Source organism: Pteropus alecto, unplaced genomic scaffold (genome assembly GCF_000325575.1).
Source record: "Pteropus alecto unplaced genomic scaffold, ASM32557v1 scaffold50, whole genome shotgun sequence".
NCBI classification, from domain to species: domain Eukaryota; kingdom Metazoa; phylum Chordata; class Mammalia; order Chiroptera; family Pteropodidae; genus Pteropus; species Pteropus alecto.
The window spans coordinates 1596177-1603410 of NW_006431918.1; positions in this window are offsets into that span (position 1 = coordinate 1596177).

The following is a 7234-nucleotide window of genomic DNA, read 5'->3' on the forward strand; positions in this document are numbered from 1 at the left end:
ACTATAAACGTTCGCTGTTATTATTGTCACATTTAACTCATTGGATTGGAATCACCCGTTTCCTTATTTTACTTTAAGCTCAACTGGTCTATGAGCTCTTGGAGAGCAAGGAAGGTCGCTTCCTCCCCTCTGTACCCACAGCCCTGAGCACACAACACTCAATCAACGCGTTTTTGAACTGAAGAGAGGGAAGAGAATTGGAAAATTGTTCAAGAGAGAGCAAAGAGATCGCCACCAAGCAAAGGGACGAAAATGAGTCATTTTCACTCTGGAGTGGAGGATAGTTAATATCTGTGCGCCATCTTAGACTAAACCTCTGTACCCAACACATTTTCATCTCAAAGGCACTTAACAAATCGTTCCTCCTCGTTTCTCTGGGGGGACTACTGGTAGCGATTCTGTAAGACTGCTGCAAAACAGACCCGAATGCTGACAAGCGAACCTATTTTTAAAAAGTCTTACCTGAGGTGCTGGAAATGTTTTGGATCTGGGTTTTGGATATATATCAAATATCTATAACCTTGCCATTTTCACACGTTATTATATAGTGTTATACCTCAAAAGGAAATTTGCAAAGCCCTTTGCCCATCGTTTGTAATCCACTCTGACGCATGTTCACAAGATCACCAGTGCTACCAGCACAGGCCTCTCCCTGGTGCCGTTCAGACTTCTGCTCCCAAAGGCATCCTGTCTGAATGTAGCAGGTAATCACGGATTCCGAACACTGAAGCTTTTTGTAAGGAACACCCAAAATTCATGTTCACGAAATCTATCCACCAGAGGGAGCCAACATAGCCAGGAAAATAGGAACAGACTGACCTTAGCAAGCCAGCGGTCAAGCTCTCCAGACAGGGACTGCAGACTCAACACGAGCAGGTATCCAATTTCTTGGTTCCTAGGAGAACATGTGAAAATTTACTGAGGTCAGATGTAATTCATGGATTTATTTTTCTTGTCAACAGTAGACAAGTTTTAACAATAAGAGGCAAGTGACTTTGGAGGTATTACCACTAATAGACGCCTAGTAAGGATGTGGTTACAAAAATAAAGACAACTCACCTTTGAAAAATCACTTTACAGATTAGAAAGAATAGTCAGGTGGAGAAGTGAGTGCTGGTAGTTTTTCTCCTTAATACAAGAATTTATAAACATAGTTTATGCCTGTTAGTTTCGATTGCATTGCATTGAGGTAGGACCACCAGTAGCATGTATGCAAATTAGAAAAAGCCACACCTGTCAGGTCTGGGCATGGCTCGGCGTGCGCAGCATGGGACAGATTTCAGGCCCCACTTTTCCCTACCAGGCAGCTCTGTACAGGGACAACTGCACATCTATATGTGGCAGCCTAGCTCTGGGCAGTGGTGGCTCCAAGGGGATGCATGGGGGAGTTTTTAATCCTCCTTCCCCCTAGCTCTTTGATAAGGATGACGATATTTACTTAACCTCATGTAAATGCAGCTCCAAGACGAGTTGCCCACCTGCCCCCAGGGTCCAGTCAGAATCCTGACCTGAAATTTTTCCTATAGCGAAATTCTGGATCCAGCATGAAGCTACGGAAAGGAACATTTTCTATCCTGTTGTCCTCTGCTTCCGTCTACCCAGCTGGAACGGCCTCGTATTTTCCAAGCTGCCTTTTTCTTTTGAATTTCCATTTTCTGATCACTTTCCAGCTCCCGATTTTTGTGACCATGAGTTTTTCTCATTGGCTAAACATTTTTGTAGCGGGAAATTGAAATTGGATATTTACTTAAACACCTTGCATGTGACTACTTCTCAGTCCTCACCTCGTTTGACCTGACAACAGTTCTTCACCCCTTGGATCACTCTGTCCTTTGGAAGTTGCTTTATTTGGCTCCTAGGACTGCTCCTGATTGGTCTCCTGAATTGATTCCTCCTCATATTCTTGATCTCTAAGTGTTGACGTTCAAGAATCATCCTCTCCTCTGCTCCGTCTGCACCATTGTCTAGGCATTTTCATCCAGCCCATGGATTTGACACACTATCACAGAAAATGCTCAAATTCATATTTCCTCCAGCCTCTGCCCTGAGCTCTAGACTCATATTCAACTGTCTGCTCAACGTCTCTAGTTGGACGTTTAAAGGCATCTCGAACTTGACATGCCCCAAAGCAAACCTTCCTTTTCTTCCCCCACCATCTGCTCTTCCCACTGTCTTTCTCACCTGAGCAATGCAACCTTCTTTTTCAGTTGCTCATACCAAAAACTTTGGAGCCATCCTTGGCTCACCTCTTTTTTTTCTCTCTCCCCACCTCAGGAAAGGTTGTTATTCCAGATTTGAAAGATGTCCATAATTGGATCGCTTCATACTATACTTCCACAGCTATCACTGAGGTTTATAGCCTCAACTCTTGGCCTGGATTTTTGCAAATCTTCTAATTCGCTCCCCTGATTCTATTCTTCCTCCCCTCCCCGTCTCCAACCAAAGTCCATTTTCTTCACTATAGTCAGAGTGACTCCAAATGAATCTAAGTGAGATCGTGAAGTTAAGTAAGGTCATGCATGTGTCACGCCTCACAGAGTGAAACCCAAGGCTTGAAAAGGTCTCTAAGCTCTGCATGGCCAGCCCCCTGCTGCACTAATGGAGGTCGCTCAAGCCTCGCTGTCCTTCATGCACCTTCTTCGGACAGGCCAGGCCTGCGCCCACCTCCCGGTCTTTGAACTCGCTGGTCTGTCGGGAACACTCTTCCTTCAGGTGTCCTCACGCTTGCTCCCTCAACTCCTGTCGTCTCGACTCACATGTCACCTTATCAGAAGGGCCTTCCCTGACACACGCTATATTAAATAACACCACACTCATATCACTCTCTGGCTCCCTTATCCTGCATTATTTTCCTTCCCAGAACTTCATAGCACTTCTCTCCATTGTATGTGTGTGTTTTAGGGTACATGTGTTTGTACATACGTATAGTACACATATTCGTATATGTGTGTGTGACTGATCATTGTCCGTCTTCCCCTTGAAGAATGTAAGCTCTATGATAGAAAGTATTTTGTGTCATTCATTGTTATATCTCCAGTGCCTAGGAAAATGCCTAGCAAATAGCAGGTATTAAATAAATATTTGTCGAATGAATCTAGGCAGTTGATTTACTGACTAAAAGTTACATGCAACATATAAAATAAAACATGTTAAGACTTGCCTTAAATTTTCCCGTGTTGCCAAAGCAGAATCGAGCATCTTGAAAGGCATTTCAAGAAGTACAGTATTTCCCCTTGAGGCACAGTGAAATCACCTAATGTCTGATGAACGCTGGAGTGAAATCTGCCATCTTTGTGCTCTGTGAGTGGATTTCCTAAAGGTAACTGGGCAAAACGGGAGCTACTGACTAACATTACCTTGACCTTGTGTTGAATCATAAAACATTATATTTACTACATGTTTGTTTGTTTTTACCAATTGCTATCTCATTCGATTACTCAATAGGATTTGCATACATGTTATATGACCATTCGAATGAGTATATTATGAATATCATGGTTCACTGTTACAGAGGCTTAAGAATTCAGGCTGATGTCATATGAAGAAATATCCATTAGCGAAGTCCAGAATTGGCTTTCTATTGATCGTTCTATCATCAAAGTTAATTGTTTAGAAATTCTTTGATGTGAGCTGTTAGCATATTAAAGTATATTTACTGAAATGGAATACGATTTCAGTGACATATAATTTATATGTACTTGTGAAAACCGAATAGATAATGTGAAACAGGGTATGATTAAGAAAAAATTTTTACGTAAAAAAACCACACTAATAGCTAACTTGGTTAGTAGTCTGAAGAAGAATACAAATCTAAAATTTCCTGGTATTTTCTTTCTTACATATTTTACTGTTTGATCTTTACTTTAAAATGAACATGGAGAGGTAAAGATACAATAGTAATCAGATTGTATATTTTAATGCCTGTGTACTATAGAGGCCACGCACCGTGGTGGTTGGAATGTGGGCTTTGGCCTATCCTGCCTACATGAATCCTGGATCCGCCTCTGCCAAGCCGTGGGTGTTGGGTGAATCATTCTGTCCACGCGTTTCTATTTCCTTATAAGGTCGTTGTTGAGGGATAATGAAATGGTTCTAGGTAAAACACTTAGAATAGTGTTAAGCATAGAATAATCACTCAATAAATACTAGCTATTATTATCGGCTACATACAATGAAAATGAGGTTCTGTCATAACATCCACCTTTGTAGCTAATGGGTTGAATTAATCCAATTTGCAAAAATTTGTCAAAAATATCCAAATAGTTTCACTTGAAATTACTCCTAAGGAAAGAGAATCTTTTATACAGCAGAGGAATGCTTGGCACCTTTGTTAGAGATGCTGGTTTCTCTCCAGGAATCTACTGTCTACACACACTTCAGATGTCAGAACTGGTACTCAGAGCCCTTAGAAGTGTTTCCTGAGTTATGCTTAGGAAAAGCTCTGAAATGGCCCACAGCAAACATTGGCTTCCAACATGCTTCATTATTGATATCGATATTTTGAGGACGTGACAAAGGGATTAGGAGAATCCTAATTAGTTTACTAATTCTCTTCATTTATACCTTCTTCAGCTCCGTTACCCCAACACCCATTAATACGCACACAGGCACACACACACACACATTTATGACTCATATTCCCCATTTGAAAAATAGATGATTTCTTATATAAGCACACTAACCTGTTTATGCTTTTGAATCCTCTTTTAGGGAAGATTATATTATTATAAAGATTTGTATCCTTACCTTAACCTCATTTCTAGCCTTATTAATTCTCTGAGACATGGTAGATATAATACAAGGTCCATTCTAGCCTTATTCATTCTATGATACAAGGTAGACTAGTCTTATGTTGAATTTGAAATTGTAGAGTATGTTAAGATTTCAGGTAATTAATTCAATTCATTCATTCATATTATGGATAATTTTTTTTTCCTAGTTGGATTTTCTTAATCTTCTTTTTTAATTGAGGTAAAATTCACATGACATGCAATTAGCCATTATAAAGTATATGATTCAGTGGCATTTAGCCTATTCCCAATATAGTTAAACCACCACCTCTTTCTAGTTCAAAACTATCATCATCTCAGAAACACACCCCATGTCCATCTAATACTCACTACATATTCCCTCCTCCCCCTTACCCTGTTTTCTGCCTCTATGGACCTGCCTATTTTGGATTTATCATATAAAAAGGTTAGTATACAATGTGACTTTTTGTGTCTAGCTTCTTTTACTTAAGTTATAGCATGTATCAATACTATGTTCCTGTTTGTTGTTGAATAATAACCCCATTATGCTTATATATCACAATTTTTTTTATCCATTCATCCACTGATGGGCATTTAAGTTGTTTTCACCTTTTGGCTTCTGTGAAAAATGCTGCTATAAACATTTGTAAACAAGTTTCTGTATGGACATATATCTTCGTTTCTCTTCGGTATACACCTAGGAATGGAATTGTCGAGTCATATGTATCTAACTTTTTGAGGAAGTGCCAAAATGTTTTCCACGGTGGCTGCATCATTGTACATTACCACCACCGGCAATGTACAAAGGTTCTTATTTCTCCATATCCTTGCCAATGCTTGTTTTACATTTTCGTTGTTGTTTTTATTAAAGCCATCCTAGTAGGTATGGAGTGGTAGCTCATCGTTTTGATTTTCATTTTCTTAATGATTAATGATATTAAACATCTTTTCATGTGCTTATTGATCATTTGTGTATCTTCTTTGGAGAGATGTCTGTTCATGTTCTTTGCCCATTTTAACAATTGGGTTGTTTTGTCTTTTTGTTGTTGAGTTGTAAGAGTTCTTTAAATATTCTGGATATTAAACCCTTATCAGATATGTGGTTCGCAAATATTTTCCCTCATTCTGTATGGTGCCCTTTCACATTCTTGATAATGTTCTTTAACGCACAAATGTTTTTAATTTTTATAAAGTCCAATTTATCTATTTGTTTCTTTTGTTGCTCACGATTTTGGTGTCAAATCTAAGAATCCATTGCCAAATTTATGCCAATCCTCAAATTCATATGGAACTGCAAGGAACCCCAAATAGCCAAAACATTATTTAAAAAAGAAAAACAAAGTCAGAATACGCACGCTTCTTATTTCAAAACTTACCACAAAGCTATAGCAATCAAAACAGTGTGATACTGACATAAGGACAGACATATAGATCAATGGAATAGAACTGAGATTACTAAAATAAACCCAAACATCTATGGCCAAGATTTTTGACAAGGATGCCAAGATCGTTCGATGGGAAAAAGAATTTTCCCTTCATCAAATGGTGTTGGGACAACTGGATATCCAAATGCAAAAGAATGAAGCTGTACCACTACCTCATTTCATATACAAAAATTAACTCAAAATGAATCAACGACCTACACATAAGAGCTAAAACAATAAAACTATTAGAAGAAAACAGAGCTCAGGGTGAATATTTACCATGGATAATTTAAATCCACTCCAGTTAAAAGTGAACATCTTCTCTGTCATAACTTTTGCCCAAAGACTGTGGGGATGATAGCAACACTGACTGACTTGAGTTTTTATCTCTTTTCATTCCTGCATTCATTAGGACAGATACTTCATGAAAAACGTCCTTGAAGGCAATCAGAAAGAAGGCAAGGAATCCAGCGCTTAGGCTAATCCTAACAAAAAGGACAATTGGCTGTGAGTAACAAAACTGAAACCCAAATACACAATTTAAACCAAAGGCACCTTTTGATTTCTAAATTCTTTCTCCAGGTGGATTAATTCATCCCCTTCACTACCCAGTAATTTCATCAGGAGTGGTTAACACGGTGGTTAAGAGCATAGACCCTGGATCCAGAGGGCCTGGATTCCGATCACTTAGTAGTCTCTACCACTTACTTGGCTGCTTGTCTTTTATTTAATCTCTCTCTATGCCTCATTTTGGACAAGAATATAAGTGCCTACCTTGTGGACTTGTTGCCTAGCACACAGTAAGCATTTGTTAAGTGTGTGCTACTATTTCTAGGACTGACAGAGGATGGATTAGGCAAGAGATATATTTCTATGCTTCCTAAAGTACTGGTCCATGATTACACGTAGAGTTGCTAGAAAATGTAACTCATGTGACAGTTATGATCACGTGCCTTGTAGACCTCCAACTACAGGGAGTGTGACTGACCAAGGGCTCCAGCTACTGTGCTCCGAAATCCACCACCCCGTTTGCAGAGGCCTGACTTCCCACCAACCGCG